Source organism: Diceros bicornis (assembly GCF_020826845.1).
Source record: "Diceros bicornis minor isolate mBicDic1 chromosome 30 unlocalized genomic scaffold, mDicBic1.mat.cur SUPER_30_unloc_3, whole genome shotgun sequence".
NCBI classification, from domain to species: Eukaryota; Metazoa; Chordata; class Mammalia; order Perissodactyla; family Rhinocerotidae; genus Diceros; species Diceros bicornis.
In genome coordinates this window covers 513550-529688 of record NW_026690901.1, presented here as the reverse complement: position 1 = coordinate 529688, position 16139 = coordinate 513550, and the positions used below count along the sequence as shown (strand labels likewise).

Here is a 16139-nt window from a genome sequence, read left to right as displayed (position 1 = left end):
ACTTATCTTTAGTCAGGGGGCTCTGGAGAGGTCTTTATAGAACTCCTTTCTTCTAGTGTTGGGGGAGATCAGAAGTCTCTCTTTCTGGGTCTGCCCTTGTCGGTATTGTTGGCATAGACTGGGTGAGTCACTGGGCTGTGGCTTCCCATTTTCTAGTGTTGAGGAGCAGGTAAGAGTGTGACTTATGGGGCTGCTGTCATTTCTAGAATTAGAAGTTACTAGGGGGTTCTTGCTGGAGTCTCATAATTTCTAGTTTTGAGGAGATGGAGGTCTTGCTTGCTCAGACCCCAGCATTTGTGTTTGTAGATGACAGATGTTATCGGAGTTTCGCTTGCCTCTAGTTTTGGAAGGAACTGGTGGTATCTCGCTAGGGCTTCTGTCACATCTGCTTTTGGATGCAGATTGTGAGCACCATTTGCTGGGGTTCCATAATCTCTCGTCTTGGGGGGTGGAGTGGGGATTCCCTTGGAAGGGATTCCATCATCGCTAGTTTTCGGGTATCAGTTCAACGTCTTTTTAAACGCATTTTATTTTGAAAATGTTTAGACTTACGTAAAAGTTGTAAAAGTATACAGGATTGTTTTAGTAAGTCAATATTCATTATAAAAACTTACATTTTGTTTCCTGCCAATGATCATTCCTAACATTATGTGTCTTTGGGTGTAATTGTTTTCCTTCAGCCTGAAAACTCTCTTTAGAGTTTCTTGAATTTCAGTTCTGCTGTTGTTTAATTGTTTTAGCTACATTTGTTTCCTGCCGATCATCATTCCTAACGTTATGTGCCTTTGCGTGTAATTGTTTTCCTTCAGCCTGAAAACTCTCTTTAGATTTTCTTGAATATCAGTTCAGCTGTTGTTTAATTGTTTTAGCTTGTTTTTTTAAACCCCCTTTGGAAAATATCTTTAAATTGTCTGCATTTTTGAAGTATATTTTTCTTAAGTCAAAGAATGTTAAATTGGCAGGTTTTTTTTCCCTCCCATTCAACTGTGAGATGTCATTCATGTCTTCTTGCTTCCACAGTTTCTTTTGAAAAGTTACCAGACTTCTTATTGCTCTTTTGAAGGAAACGTGTCCTTTTCCTTTGGTTGTTTTAAGATTTCTAGTTTGTCTTTCACTTTCTACAATTGTCCATCTTTCTTTCATTCATAGTTATTTTGAAATCCTTGTCTGCTAACTCCGGTATCTGGATTGTCTCTGGGTCTGCTTCTACTGATTATATGTTCATAATTGAGAGCATTTTCATGCTGCTCTGCATGTCTATTAATCTTTTATTGTGTGCTGGATCTTGTGAACAATACCTTGTAGAAGCTCTTAATCATGTTTCCTTCCTCTAAAGATTAGGTTTCCAGTACGAATGGATCACGCTGAGCCTCTGAAGGAGAACCTAAAATGACTTATTTATTTCAGTTTTGCACTGACTCCTGAGATGTAGATCTTACTCTTAGTGTGTGGCACTGACTCTCAGGCTGTGACATTTCTAGGGTCATAATTGAAAGCCAGGATTTTTTTTTTTTTATCAAGGTCATTCCACTCCAGATGACTCCAAAAGCCAACCTTCAACTCCTGGCATATGTGATCTTAGAAATTTCTGTACAATATTCAGTTTTCAGTGGCTTTTCTCTTCTAAGTCTCATAGATTCATTCCCTGCACATGCACAAGTCCGGTGCTATTCAAAGAGCTGAGGGGGGATTTTTAAGCACATTTTAGGGGCTTCTTTTTGTGAATTTATTTTCCACTAGAATATCCTTCAGTGATATTTCAGGATCAGGTTGTATTTCCTTTACCGTAGCCCTGGAATCCACTATTCCTCCAGAGAGCCCTGGTTTCTTCCTTTTTCTTTAGAATAGTATCTTAGAAACCAATTTCTGGGTGGTTGATATGTATTGTCATTATTACTGGAGTGTCGTTCTTCTAGGTCTTCTGAGCTGAGAGACCTTGGAAGGATATGAATCTATACTATCCTCTACATGCACACATTATCTCTCTCTTTTTATCTACCCATCCATCCCTGAAAAGCCGGAATTGATAACAGTAGCTCTTATTCCAACCAAACGTCTCAGTTGGAGTGTAATAAGAGCTAACCTTCTCTCTTTCCTTGGTTATAACATCTTTCTTTGACTGTGATACACTGGCTCTCATTGTCTACAATATATTTACTTAGTTTTTCAGATCTAGTATATGCATAAACTAATTTCAGAATTGCTAACCCATACCATTCTGAGAAACATTATGTATGAACTAGAATACATGATTTCTGGTCACTTCTTTTGATCCAGGCTTACAGGATCTGGTAAAACATAGTTTTCCAAAGTAAATTTGGTTTCCTTTTCATAGCCTTCATTGTGGCTGTGTTATTCCTTTTCCACAACATTTAGATTCATTTGTTATAGATTGTTTTCCATTTTATGTTCCCTTCACTACCTGGTGGATTAATTTTTTTAACCTACAGTAATATCCACTCTGAGGTGTACAGTTCTATGGGTCTTGGCAAATGCATAGAGTCATGTGTCCATCAACATAGTCATGATCGAACATGATACACACATGAACAGTCTTGATAGGACAATTCCATCACTCCCAAATTCCTTTCTGCTGCCCTTTTGTAGACATCCCCCTTTCTTACTCTTTGCCCCAGGAAACATTGATTTGTTGTCCTTCACTACAATTTAGCTTTTCCCCAAATGGCGTACTATGGAATATACAATAAATGGCTTTTTGTCTCTGGCTTCTTTCACTTAGGAAAATGAATCTGATTTAAATTGAGGTATATATTAAATATAGCACAACACATAGATCTTAGGTGTAGAACTTAATGCATTTTGACAAATGCATACACCTATGTAACCTACACTCCTTTCAAGATATAGAACGTTCTCCTCACCCCATAAAATTCCTCCATGTCCCTTCTCGGTCAATCCTTGCTCCTGCCTCACCCCTTCTCCACAATCTGAGGTTAGATGAAACCACTGTTCTGATTATTTTTCCTATCACAGATTATTTTTTGACTGTTCTTTGAACTCATAGAAATAGAATCATACAATATTTACTCTTTTTTGTGTGTGGCTCATTTTTCTCAGTATAATCCTACAATGGATTTAAATTAATTCACAATAAAGATGTAATATATAATGTTTCCTATATACTGGGAGTCTCATAAATGCTTTACATATCGTAGCTGATTGAATATTTAATACAAGTCTGTGAAGTAGGCACTCTTATGGTTCGCATTATACAGATGAAGAAACTTTGGCATAAAAAGTTTGTTACTTGCTTGAGGTAACCATCTGTAAAGAAGAGAACTGAGATTGGCAGAAGAAGAGATTGAACTATGATAAGTTAAAAATGGACACAAGAGTTTATCCCAGTGGGAGCTCTGGAGCTGAGGTGGTCCTTCAGGGCTTTCTCAAATTGAGACAAAGGAATTGGGCCTTTGTATTCCCCCGTGAACCAATCATTGGAAGTGGGCTGCCATTGGGAGTGGTCATAATCTTAGGTGTGGCACTTTCCTTTGGCCCAAGGAAATTCCCGGTGAGGTTGGCAGGATGAGCCCTTAGAAGACTTTCTGCAGCTACAAAAGCGAATGACAGTCCTGAAAGAAGAATCTAGAAAATATACCACTGTCTCCTTTATGGTCCACCACTTATGCCACTCAGAGACACTGGGCTCAAATCCGGGCTCTACCACTTGCTAGCCAGAGAGCTCAGGCAAGTGACATGCCAGTTTTCTCATATCTAAAGTGGGGATGATACTAGTACATACTTCTTAAGTTTATATTTAGTACTCCCTAAGTTAATATTCATAAGGCATTTGGAAGAGTGCCTGGTCTATCAGAAGAAATGTTTGATCATTTATTAATGTACTGAAATACTTTGCTATGAAAAAATAAGGCCGCATTACATAAAGGAACAATTGACAAGAAAAGACCTAATCCTGTATGTACTTATTTACATTACATCCAAATATATAAAGAAAAAATGACAGAATGACAAAAAAGAATTTGTTGATCTATACCCGTAGTAGAAGACTTCAATACACCTCTATCACTAAATAAGTTTGAGGGAAAAATCTGAATGTAATAATATATCCAAAAGCAAAATTAGCTTGAGTTACTGGTCCTGTACTCTATAACCAAACGTAAGAGAATACACGTTGCTTTCAAAGAAACTTGGAGCATTTATAAAATGCTACTCTGATTCATAGTGACTTTGAGGGGAGCGCTGAGCCAATATATATTGATTTATTAATTTAATAGCAGATGAGAGGCTAAAAATTTCAGAAAATAAAACATACCCAAAACTGAAGCAGAAAGAAAAGCAAATAGAAATTACAGAATAAAGAACATTAGAGACATGTGTCATACAATGACAAGGGCTGGATCAACAACATTTACTACTGTGAAATAGAATTAAATCTAATGAGAGATGTGCAAAGTCTCTCCAAATAAAAGTACCAAATGCTTCTGAGAAATTAAAGAAAATATAAATAAATGGAGAGAAATACCAACATCATGCATTGCTAGGATCACTTATTTAAGGACATTGTCTCTCATTGATTTATAGATTCCACATAATCTCAATCAAAATCTTGGCAGGATGATAGGTAGAAACTGATAATCTGATGATAAAATTTATTAGGAAATGAAGAGGATCAAGAATTTTCAAGGTGTTTTTTAAGGAAGAAGTATTTTAGAGGATATACACTGCCAGATATCAAGACTTACCATAAAGCTACAGTAATTAACACTGCCTGGTATTGTGATATAAAATATGGAACTGAGCATAGAGTCCATAAACAGACATGGTGACATATGGAACTCTGATTTATGTCAAAGACACCACTGCAGAGAATTAGACAGAGGACAGTCTTTTCAATTAGTAGTGCTCCACTAGTTGGATGTCTTTATTCAAAAATGAATCTTAACTCCTACTTCGCAACGTACATAAAAATCAATTCACAGTGGATTTTAGATCTAAAAGTAGAAGGTAAAACAACAAAACTTTAGAATATAGCAAATATATTCATTGTTTGAAGTGGAATAAAAATACTCTTAAATGGAGCGAACACAGGATGCATGTAAAAAAATATCAAGCATTTAAAGGTGAATAAAATAAAGAGACTACAGTACAGGAGATCAGGAGAAAGTTATACATGAGATAGGAAAAATATGGAGAACTTAGAAAAATGAAAACACTTAAGAAGTAGTGTCCTAAAGATAGAGCAGTCAGCCGGGTCAAATGATGCTGTGTGGTGAAGTAAAATAAGGGTAAAAAATGACCACTGATTTGGGCCTCATAGAAGCTGCTGATGTCCTTGAGAAGAGCAGATTGAGTGACATACTTGGACAGACCTGATTGAAGTGGGTTGAAAAGATTGGGAATTGAGGAAGAGGAATATTTGAATACTAACAGTCCTTGCAAATGTTTGCCTTGAAGATTAGCAGAGAAATGGCAAAAGATCTGTTAAGAGAGACTTTGGGTTTAGGAGAGACTGGCTTTAAATGGAAGATACTGGAACATGTAGTAACTAAGTGCTGGAGTCCTGGCATAGGACGTAGGTCTAAGGAATAGGTTAGGTGTAAATATATGTGATTTTAGACTTTATCTCATGACAAACTGATATGAACTGGAAAATGGATATCTATTCCCTGAACTGGGCATGAGACCAGTTCTTCAGACAATGGTCAAATAGACCTAAGGGTGAGGTTGGCGATATAGGCTGTAAAGTACCCTTGAGGGTTACCCAAGGCATGGTCAATGACCTCCTCCTTGGGTATCACAGGAATCATGCTGGGCTGTTTTTGCTGATTGCAATACCAGCTCTTTCTGATACTGTGTTTTGCTGGATGCAACACCTCTCAGTCAATTGCAAGAAACAGAATGTTTGCCTGGGAAAGGAAAAATCTAATCATCTCAGAATGGGGTAGTTCCCAGATCCTTGATGACCCGCAGCCCTGATGACATCTCTGGCACCTGCAGTGGAAGATGTTACCCAAACAGATTTTTCACCTTTGTCCTTACCAGGGCAGAGAGTGCCAGGTGCAGAGCCCCAGGGCCAGGGGGACCCTAGAGCTCCTTTCTGACACCAGTGACCAGTTAGGCCTGGACTGGGGGAGTGACAGAGAGAAGAGACCAGAAGCAATTCTGATCCACAGTGACATTGAGGGAAGATCTGAGCCAGTATATATCGCTTCTGAAAATGCCCTAGTTCTGATCAATAACAGATCTTCTTTCCATGGTCTTGAATGGCAGAGCACTTTTAGACACGTGTACCCTGCACAGGAGTAAAATTTCTCTGCAGAGGGCTACACTGCAGGTCTCCTTCCAGCTCTGCTCCCCGAGTCACAACTGACTAGAGGCCTTGCCTCAAGCTGCTGAGTCAGCTGAGATGTTCTTTCTGCTTCTTCTGCCCCTCCTTGAGAAATTTCCACATTCCATGTGCATGATGAGTTATTTGGACGTCTTTGATTACATAAGGCCCAGTGTCTACAAGGAAGGGAACTTGATGGTCAGTGGGTTTTCCCCCTTCTATACATTGACTCAGGAATCAGAAATGCAACAGAAATTTCTTTGTGATTCTTCCAAGCAAAGATGTCACATTTTACCTGTAAGTTCATGTGTGTGTGTGAATCCCTCTGACAGTTATGAAAGTTGAATATAAAAGCTGTGTTGAGAATCTCCCATAAACTGTGAATCATCAGCTCCTTTCTTTTCCTTTAATAATTATTTGTGGCTTCCTTTCTTTTTCCCTTCTGGAATATTTCCTTCCAAACAGAAGACAGAAATAAGCATCTTTTATTTTCACCTACCTTGAAATAATCTCCATTAATGATTAATTTCTGAAAGCCTAAAGGATACAAGTTGCAGGCAAAAACACCAAGATCCCACTGCAGTGACCCACATGCCATCCTGCTCCTGACCCATAATGTGGGAGGGGAGAGAATCCTTGGGCAAACCATATATTGGCTAGAAGTTAGAGCTAAGAGCAAGTTTCATCAAAATATATAGATTATTCAAAAACGAACTTTTTATTGAGATGATACTCATTTTTCTTCAAAATGCATTTACTCAGTATCCTTTATGGTCTAAAATAATTTGGAGTATTCTCTGAAAAAGGTGTTTTTTTCCAGTTTTAATGAGATGTAATTGACGTTCATCACTGTATAAATTTAAAGTGTACAGCATAAGGGTTTGACATATATATTTGGTAAAATGATGACCACAATAAGTTTAGTTAGCATCTATCATCTCATAATAAAAAGAAAAAGCAAAAAATGCAAAGAATATTTTTTCCTTGTGATGAGAACTCAGGTTTTATCTCTTAACATATTTCATATCATACAGTGTTGTTAACTATAGTCATGGTGTACATTAGATCCCTAGTATTTATCAAAGATCAAGTATTTATCATATATATATAATATGTATATAATATATTATATATATATAATTATTTTATAGATGTCCTTTTATTAATTGTTAGCCTAATGATACTGTGGGCAGAGAATGCACTGTGTATAATTTCAATGTTCAAAGGCTTACTTGATGGCCCAGTGCATTGTCAAATGTATTTATATTCTTTGGTGTTCATAATATACTAGTGTTATTTACATTTTTATGTAAATATCTGTTAAGCTTAACTCTTCCATAACTTTGCATATTTTTTATTGTCTTTAATCTGACCAGAGGATGTGTTAATACTCCAAATCTGGTTGTACATATATGTACTTATGTACATGGGTCTATAACTAATAGCTTTATTTTACTTTGGGGGGCTATATATATTGACTGTTAGCACTCGATCTTTTCTTCCTTTCACCACATATGGTCATCACATATATCACATATGACATATGGTCACCACCTTTGACATTTCACATGTTTTTGCTTTGAACTCGGATTTTATCAGATATTAACAAGGATACCCATGCTTTGTTTTGGTTCATATTTAAACGGAATATCATTTCTATCTACTTTAATCTCTTCTATGTTTTGCTTCAAGTATTGGAAAGCATGTAGTTGGGTCCTGTGATAGGTGGAATGTGCCCCCAAAGGTGACCAAGTCCAAATCCTTCAAATCTGTGAATATGCTGCCTAACATAGAAAGGAGACTTTGTAAATGTGATAAAGTCAAGGTTCTTGAGATGAGGAGATAATTCTGAATTATCTGGATGGGTCCAATATAATCACAAGTGTCCTTACATGTAAAAGGGTAAGTCAAGAAAGTCAGAGTCAGAGAAGGAGTTATGACAATGAAAACAAAGATTGAAGTGATACGAGGCTATTACCTAGGAAAGTGGGCAGACTCTAGAAGCCAGAATGTGCAAGGAAATAGGACCCTTCCCTAGAACCTCCAGGAGTAATGGAGTTCTGCTGACACCTTGATCTTCACCAGTGAGACTCATTTTAGATTTCTGACCTACCAAAGTACAAGATAATAGATTTGTGTTGTTTTAAGCCTCTAAATCTGTGGTAGATTCTCAGAGTAGCAATAGGAAATGAATACAAGTCCTCTTTTAATCCAATCTGAGTGTCTCTGGGTGACTCAGAATTACAGTATCACATTTTGTTTTTTAAAGCTATATACACCAGTGAAAATATTTTAATATTAGAGCAACAAAAGTCTATGTTCTATTGTGCAATCTTCTGGAATTGTGTGTTGTACCTTCTCAATTAAATTGTTTGAAAATTAACATTGGATTGAACTTAGATGTGCAAGAGCGGAATCAACCCAAAGATAAGCTCTAAAGCTCACTGCCTATGATGGTTTTCTAATCTGTAAAGAAATAGATGAAAAGCTGCAAGTTTACACTGCTCCTTGGACTCTGAATTGTTTTTACTCTTTTAGAAAAACATAGAGTCATAAATTGCCTTTCTCTTTGTTTTCTCCCTAAGACTATCTCCTTATTTATTATGATGCAGTTTCCCTGCTTCTGGTAGTATGTGTTTCCTAAGTCTGTGAGGCAGGCAGTTTTAGAAAGGTATATTGCAAATGTTTTGATGACACCATTCTATTTTCGACTTGCCCTTCCTCCAAGCTTTTCTTCTGCACATCCCTGTCCTACCTAGTTTCTTTGTATGGATCGTGAACTTTTTCTTCATCCTATTATACCAGCACTTGGCCATGATGAAACTCATGTTGCTGTCACTGCATGAAGTAGTGCTTGACTTGTAAACAAATATGTAAATTGGTCTTTTCCCCTTAAGCACCCTTCCAAGTAACTCATTTTAGGACATTGGTCTATGTCTTTTGAGTGCAGAGCAGTAGTGCTGGATCTTCCAAGGCTTTGTGAACACCTGTGCATGTGCTTTGGAATCCAAAGTCATGAAGAGACAGTAATTGCTCTGGAATGAACCAGTTGCTTGAGTCAAAATGCCATGCTTTTCCTCCTTGTTTTCCCACAAGACTTACTCCTGAAGTGCATGACTTGGTCTTTATTTCTAATACTATTGCCTTGATACAGGTCAAACTACAAAAACTATCGTTATGTCCTGGTCTTTGTTTTTGCCTTCAAGGAGATCAACAGGAGTCCCCAGCTGCTCCCCAACCTGTCTCTGGATTTCCATGTCTACAATTCCTTCCACAATGAAGTCAGCACGTTGGAGAGCACCATGAGGTGATCATTAGGAGGGGGCTAGAAGATCCCTAATTACACCTGCCAGGCACAGATCAAGATTGTGGCTGTCACTGCAGTAAGCACACTAGCATTCTCTGCTCAGATAGGGACGCTGTTGGAGCTCTACAAATACCACAGGTATGAGCATGGTGGGGGGATGGATCTGGAGGGACAGAAGTTTTCCTCCTTGGTGAAATTCTTTGGCCAGTCAAGTGGAAAAGAAGAAAGTGGGTTTTCATGTCTCCCTAATAGGAAAACACCTGCCACAGATAGTTCTTGATATGGTGGACACATTATTTTGGTGTGTGAAGCTGAGAAGAGATGAAGTAGCCAGAGGCTAGCATCATTGGCTAAAGCAGATCACAGTAGCTTCTGGAAATGTGGTTGCCCAAATTCTCTCAAAGGAATGGAAGCTAGATATTCTCAAATAACCACACCTTAGTTATTTATCTTACAGTTAGTAAAATTTTGTATGTAAATATGTACTTAAAAGCATTTTACATTCGTCAACTGCTTTACAAATTACTCACAAATTTAATCCTAATAAAATAAATGAAAAGGAACCATTATTATGGGAATCTTTAGAGACATAGAAACTAAGATGGATAGAGGTTATATAACCTTCTCAAGATGGTTAAGTTAGTCATATTACAGTCAGCATTTGAACCCAGGCAGCCTGGCTTCAAATCCAAGCTTCCCCTCAATCACTTCTACCATCAGATAATATTGCTTCATATTCACAGTGTTAGCACCAAGAATATAAGTTTAGCTACCTGATCATATGACTTTTGCTGAAATTCTGTTTATTTTGCTTCCAGAGACTCAATATGGAGCATTTTTTCTCTTTTGATTCAGATAACCTATGGAGATTATGATCCTGTACTGAAAGGTAAGGACTAGTTTTCCTGTCTATCACATGGCTTCCAAGGACATACATTTAGTCTTCAGAAGGGCTTCATTGTTGATACATTTTGGCTGGACTTGGGTGGGAATCTTAGTGTCAGTTGATATAAAAAGTGAGCAGTTCCTCTGGGAACTTAGATGAGAGGTGACTATGAAGGGTCCCTGCCTGCGACTAAGATACCTGTGACCAAGAGGACGTACACTTCAAAAGATTGGACCTACATGGCCAGAATCATAGGCTCATCAGCCAATATGTTTACCATGTATGGTGACACAAGTATATTAATAAGTGTGAGCATTGCAGGAAACTACTACTTAACCACTTAGAAGGTGTACATCACTACATCACGATGGAATGATTCTTTTTTTCCACTTCACCACTTTTTAGATACTTACCATGGATGTCTTTCAGTTGCACACCAGAACTTTGAGATATCTGGATTTAAACACTCTCTACGGACAGTTAGCCCCTGTAAATACCCAGAAGACTTCTTCTTTACCAAGTTATGGCTTGAAATTTTCAACTGCTCATTTGTAGGTACTGAATGTGAAAAATTTTGGAGTGTCCGCTCAATGCCTCCCTGGTGTCTCTGCCAAAGGACAAATTAGACACGACCATGTCTGGATCCAGCTACTACATCTATTATGCTGTGGATGTGGTGGCCTGAGCCCTCCATGAAATGCTTTATATGAAAGCAGAAGTGGTGTCCATAGTTGATGCAGGCCAGCTTATGTTTCTCCCTTAGCAGGTAAAACTTCTCCCTTAAATATGATTACCATTATTGTTTTTTTAGGATCAGAGTGTTATTTTATTTGGGTATAGAATTGTGATTGTGACATTGTCACAGATCAGCAGTCACTTGAGCATAATGAATTGTTGTTCTTTCTTACAGGTTGCATGTAAATCTCTAATGATTGTAGGGTCTAATTGGCAACAGTGTCAACTCTTTTAACTAGAAATAATCAATTAAAAAGTTTCACTGTGAGAGGTAAGATTTTAAGATAAGACTTAATGAAAATTCATCCTAGGGAATTTAAAAATTCAGTGATTTGCAAACTGTAGTTCTGGCCCTATTCCATGATACTTAAATGTCTCTGGGGAAAGACAATTTATTTGAACGTCCTGCATTTTTCTAGAAAGGCTAATGATAGCTAAATAAATATCTCCTCATTGAAATTTAAAATGACTTTTGGAAGCAAGGAGTTTGATCCCCTTTTTACAGATGAGAACCCCAATACTTTTAAATATGTTTTAATTTCCCCAAGTCCTTATCAATTCTACTTAGAGGAACTTAGACTTTCATAAATCGAAAATCTATGAATAATGTGTCTTGAAACTCTTGCTTTCAGGTACAAGGAAGTGAATCTCATGTTAGATCTAAATACACGCCTTTATTCTGAATATAAATTTATTTATGTGTATATATAACCATATATATAGTTATGTATTATATAAATATTAGTTATACATTTACATATAAATTATATCAATTAATGCATGAATATTCTTTACTAGGAGCTTTCATCTCTTCTCTCTCATTTAATAAAATATTTTGTTCAAAGGTAGTAAGAAGCAAGATGTCTTTCTTTCTTATCTCTTCTTGAGTTCAAGGAAATTCCTAAAGCAAACCTCATTGCTCTGGGTGCAACTCAGGTTTAGCCCTACAACACTCCCTGGACATGGAATCTTCAAGAATGGTTTAAACAAATCACCATGTGCTCTCTGAGGGCAGACAAGGATGCCTTCTTCCTTAAGCATGCAGAAGAGTAAACACACCCTAAATTGAACTTATTCCTAGGATGACTAATATAGAGGGGAAAAAATCTAATTGCTGGGCAACTGAGTATCCCCACCAGTTTGTATCTGGGTTTTCTGCCTCCAATTTCCATGCTAATTTCATTTCCCAAATTAGTCTCCCTTTCAGTTCCACCCATGCCTAAAAAACACCCAATTTAAAAACAGCACTGGAGAGTGACGTCAGCGTCATGGCAGAGTGAGATTTCCCCTAAACTCCTCCCCCGACAAGATACAACTAAAGAACAGTCACAGACCAACAACAGAATCCTAGACAGTGAAAAGCAAGATCAGAAAGATCCACACTGCCACACTTCTGAGAGTGGACCGTGCTGGGCCCTGCGAGGAAGTGGGGAGAGGTAAGGAAATCTCCTCTCCCTCCTCATCAGATCAGCAATCCCGGTCCTCGGGGCTCCCAGAGAGGGGGGAGGGGCGGCCCTCTGCTGGGAAACCATAGCTCTTCGGGCTTTCTCAGCCAATGGGAAACTCCCACACTTAGGAATCAGAACTGCTATGGGGTACCATCAACATCTGAGCAGCCCAGAGAGTGGATAACGAGGGGTGAATGAGAAACCCCCTATGCCAGGGACCCAGTGGGCAAAAGAGAGAGCCCCCCCTCCCCGCAAACCGGACCCTGCAGCCCAGCAGACCAGACCACACCAACCGACCTGTGGATCACAGGGAACAGCCACAGCAGAACGCAGGGGAATCAGATTACACAGCCCTTTACCCCCACAGTGGCGTGGTGGAAATTACAACCAGATATTTCCAGGATGAGGAAAAACAAAGCCAATACAAGAACCGCAATTCAATGATAAGTAAAATCACCACACCATAAGGAAAATGACAAGCACCCAGAAACCAACCATGATGACACAGAAATTCATATCCTAAACGACAGAGATTTCAAAATAGCTATCATAAAAACACTCAATGAAATACAAGACAACACAGACAAACAATTCAATGAGATTAGGAGTTTCTTCACAAAAGAGATTGAAATCATAAAGAAAAACCAATCAGTGCTAATGGAGATGAAGAACACATTGGAGGAGATAAAGGAGAATCTGGAGTGTTTGAAGAACAGAGCTGACAATATGGAAGAAAGAATTAGCATTATAGAGGATAGGAATACAGATATGCTCCAGATGCAAGAGGAGAAAGAACTAAGACTGAAAGGAAATGAAGAAAGTCTCCGAGAAATATCTGACTCTATTAGTAAATGTATCATAAGAATTATAGGTATTCCTGAGGGAGAAGAGAGGGAAAGAGGAACAGAGAGCCTATTCAAGGAAATAATAGCTGAGAATTTCCCAAATCTGGGGAAGGAGCAGGAAATACAAGCAAGCAAATCCAACAGATCACCTAAATACATCAACAGGCAAAGGCCCACTCCGCGACACCTAGTGGTAAGCCTGGCCAAAGTCAATGACAAAGAAACAATATTAAGGACAGCTAGATAAGAACAAAAAATAACGTACAAAGGAACTTCCATCAGGCTCTCAGCGGATTTCTCAACAGAATCTTTACAGGCTAAGAGAGACAGGAATGATATATTCAAAATACTGAAAGAGAAAATCTTTCAGCCAAGAATACTCTATCCAGCAAAAATATTCTTCAAATATGATGGAGAAATAGTAAATCTCCCAGATAAACAAAAGCTAAGGGAGTTCATGGCCACGAGACCCCCACTACAAGAAATACTCAAGAAGGCCCTCAGACCTGAAAAAAAGAAGAAAAAGGGAATACAAAGCTTGGAGCAAGGAGAAATATACATAGACAAACTCAGAAAAATAGTAGGTCTTTAAAGGAATGGGTTAGCAACCACTTAAAAAACAAAATCCAAGATGAAAGGAAGGAATTCACCAAAAATAAATTTAACCTCATCACTGTAAACACACACCCACAACACAAGATAAAATAAGGTATAACAAGAATGACTTAGAAGAGGAAGAGGAAAGTGATTGAATTGACTTAATATAAGGAAAGAGGAGGCCATCAGATAATGGACTATCTCATACACAAGATTTTTTACACGAACCTCAAAGTAACCACTAAACAAATAATCAAAACAAAATCACATATGATAAACAAAGAGAAAACTAGAAGAGTCATAAGACAGAACAACCAAACTGAAATGGCAGTCCGAAACAAATGGGACAAGAAACAAAAGAAATACAAAAGAACCGGAAAATAAGTGACAAAACCGCAACATTAAGCCCTTATATATCAATAATTACCCTAAATGTAAATGGATTGAACTCTCCAATCAAAAGATACAGTGGCAGGATGGATTAAAAAGCAAGACACAATAATATGCTGCCTCCAGGAAACACATCTCAGCTATAAAGACAAGCACATCCTCAGAGTGAAAGGATGAAAGACCATACTTCAAGCTAATGACAAACAAAAGAAAGCAGATGCTGCCATACTCATATCAGGCAAAGTAGACTTCAAGATAAAACAGGTTAAGAGAGACAAAGAAGGGCAATATATAATGATAAAAGGGACACTCCACCAAGAAGACATATCACTTATAAAAGTATATGCACCCAACCTAGGAGCACCAAGGTACATAAAGCAACTACTAACAAACTTAAAAGGAGACATTAACAACAACACGATAATAACAGGGGATCTTAATACCCCACTTACATCAATGGATAGATCATCCAGACAAAAAGTCAATAAAGAAATAGTAGACTTAAAGGAAAAACTGGATGAGATGGACCTAGACATATACAGAGCACTCCATCCAAAAACAGCTGACTGCATACTCTTCTCAAGTGTGCATGGAACATTCTCAAGGATAGACCATATTTTGGGAAACAAAGCGAGCCTCAATAAATTTAAGAAGTTTAAAATCATAACAAGCATCTTTTCAGACCATAATGCTATGAAACTGGAAATGAACCATGAAAATAAAAACTGGGAAAGTGACAAAAATGTGGAGATGAAACAACACGCTACTGAACAACCAATGGCTCATTGATGAAATTAAAGGAGAAATCAAAAAGTACCTGGAAACACACAAAAATAAAAATATGGCATACCAAACCATATAGGATGCCGCAAAAGTGTTCCTGAAAGGGAAACTCATAGTGATCCAAGCCAACATTAATAAACAAAAGAAAGCCCAAATAAGCATCCTTAAATTACACCTAACAGAACTAGAAAAAGAAGAACAAACAAAGAAATAATAAAAGTCAGAGCAGAAATAAATGAAATGGAGACCAATAAAAAACAGTAGAAAGGATTAATGACTCAAAGAGTTGATTCTTTGAGAAGATAAACAAAATCAACAAACCCTTAGCCAGGTTTACTAAGAAAAAAAGGGAAAAGGCTCAAGTAAATAAAATTAGAAATGAAAGAGGAGAAATTACAATGGATACCATGGAAATACAGAGGATTATAAGAGAATACTATGAGAAATTATATGCCAACAAATTGGACCATCTAGAAGAAATGGATAAATTCTTAGACTCATACAAGCTCCCAAAAGTAAACCAAGAAGAAATGGAGAATCTGAATAGACCAATCACAAGAAAGGGATTGAAATAGTAATCAAAAACCTCCCAAAAAATAAAAGTCCAGGACCAGATGGCTTCTCTGGTGAATTGTACCAAACAGTCAAAGAAGAATGAATGCCCATCCTTCTCAAATTATTCCAAAAAAATAGAGGAAGATGGAACACTTCTTAAATCATTCTACGAGGCCAACATCACCCTGATATCAAAGCCAGACAAAGACTATACAAAGAAAGAAAATTACAGGCCAATACTGCTGATGAACATAGATGCAAAAATCCTCAACAAAATATTGGCACA

General features: G+C 37.7%; 1 long non-coding RNA gene across 1 annotated transcript in view; it reads left to right on the top strand.

Moving 5' to 3' along the window:
* Positions 1 to 15927, top strand: part of LOC131402138 (uncharacterized) — a 145616-nt gene extending 129689 nt beyond the window's left edge. The window contains exon 3 of the long non-coding RNA XR_009218307.1: positions 15913 to 15927. This is a non-coding gene — a long non-coding RNA (uncharacterized LOC131402138). The remainder of the gene's footprint in view (positions 1 to 15912) is intronic.
* The last annotated feature ends 212 nt before the right edge of the window (positions 15928 to 16139 follow it).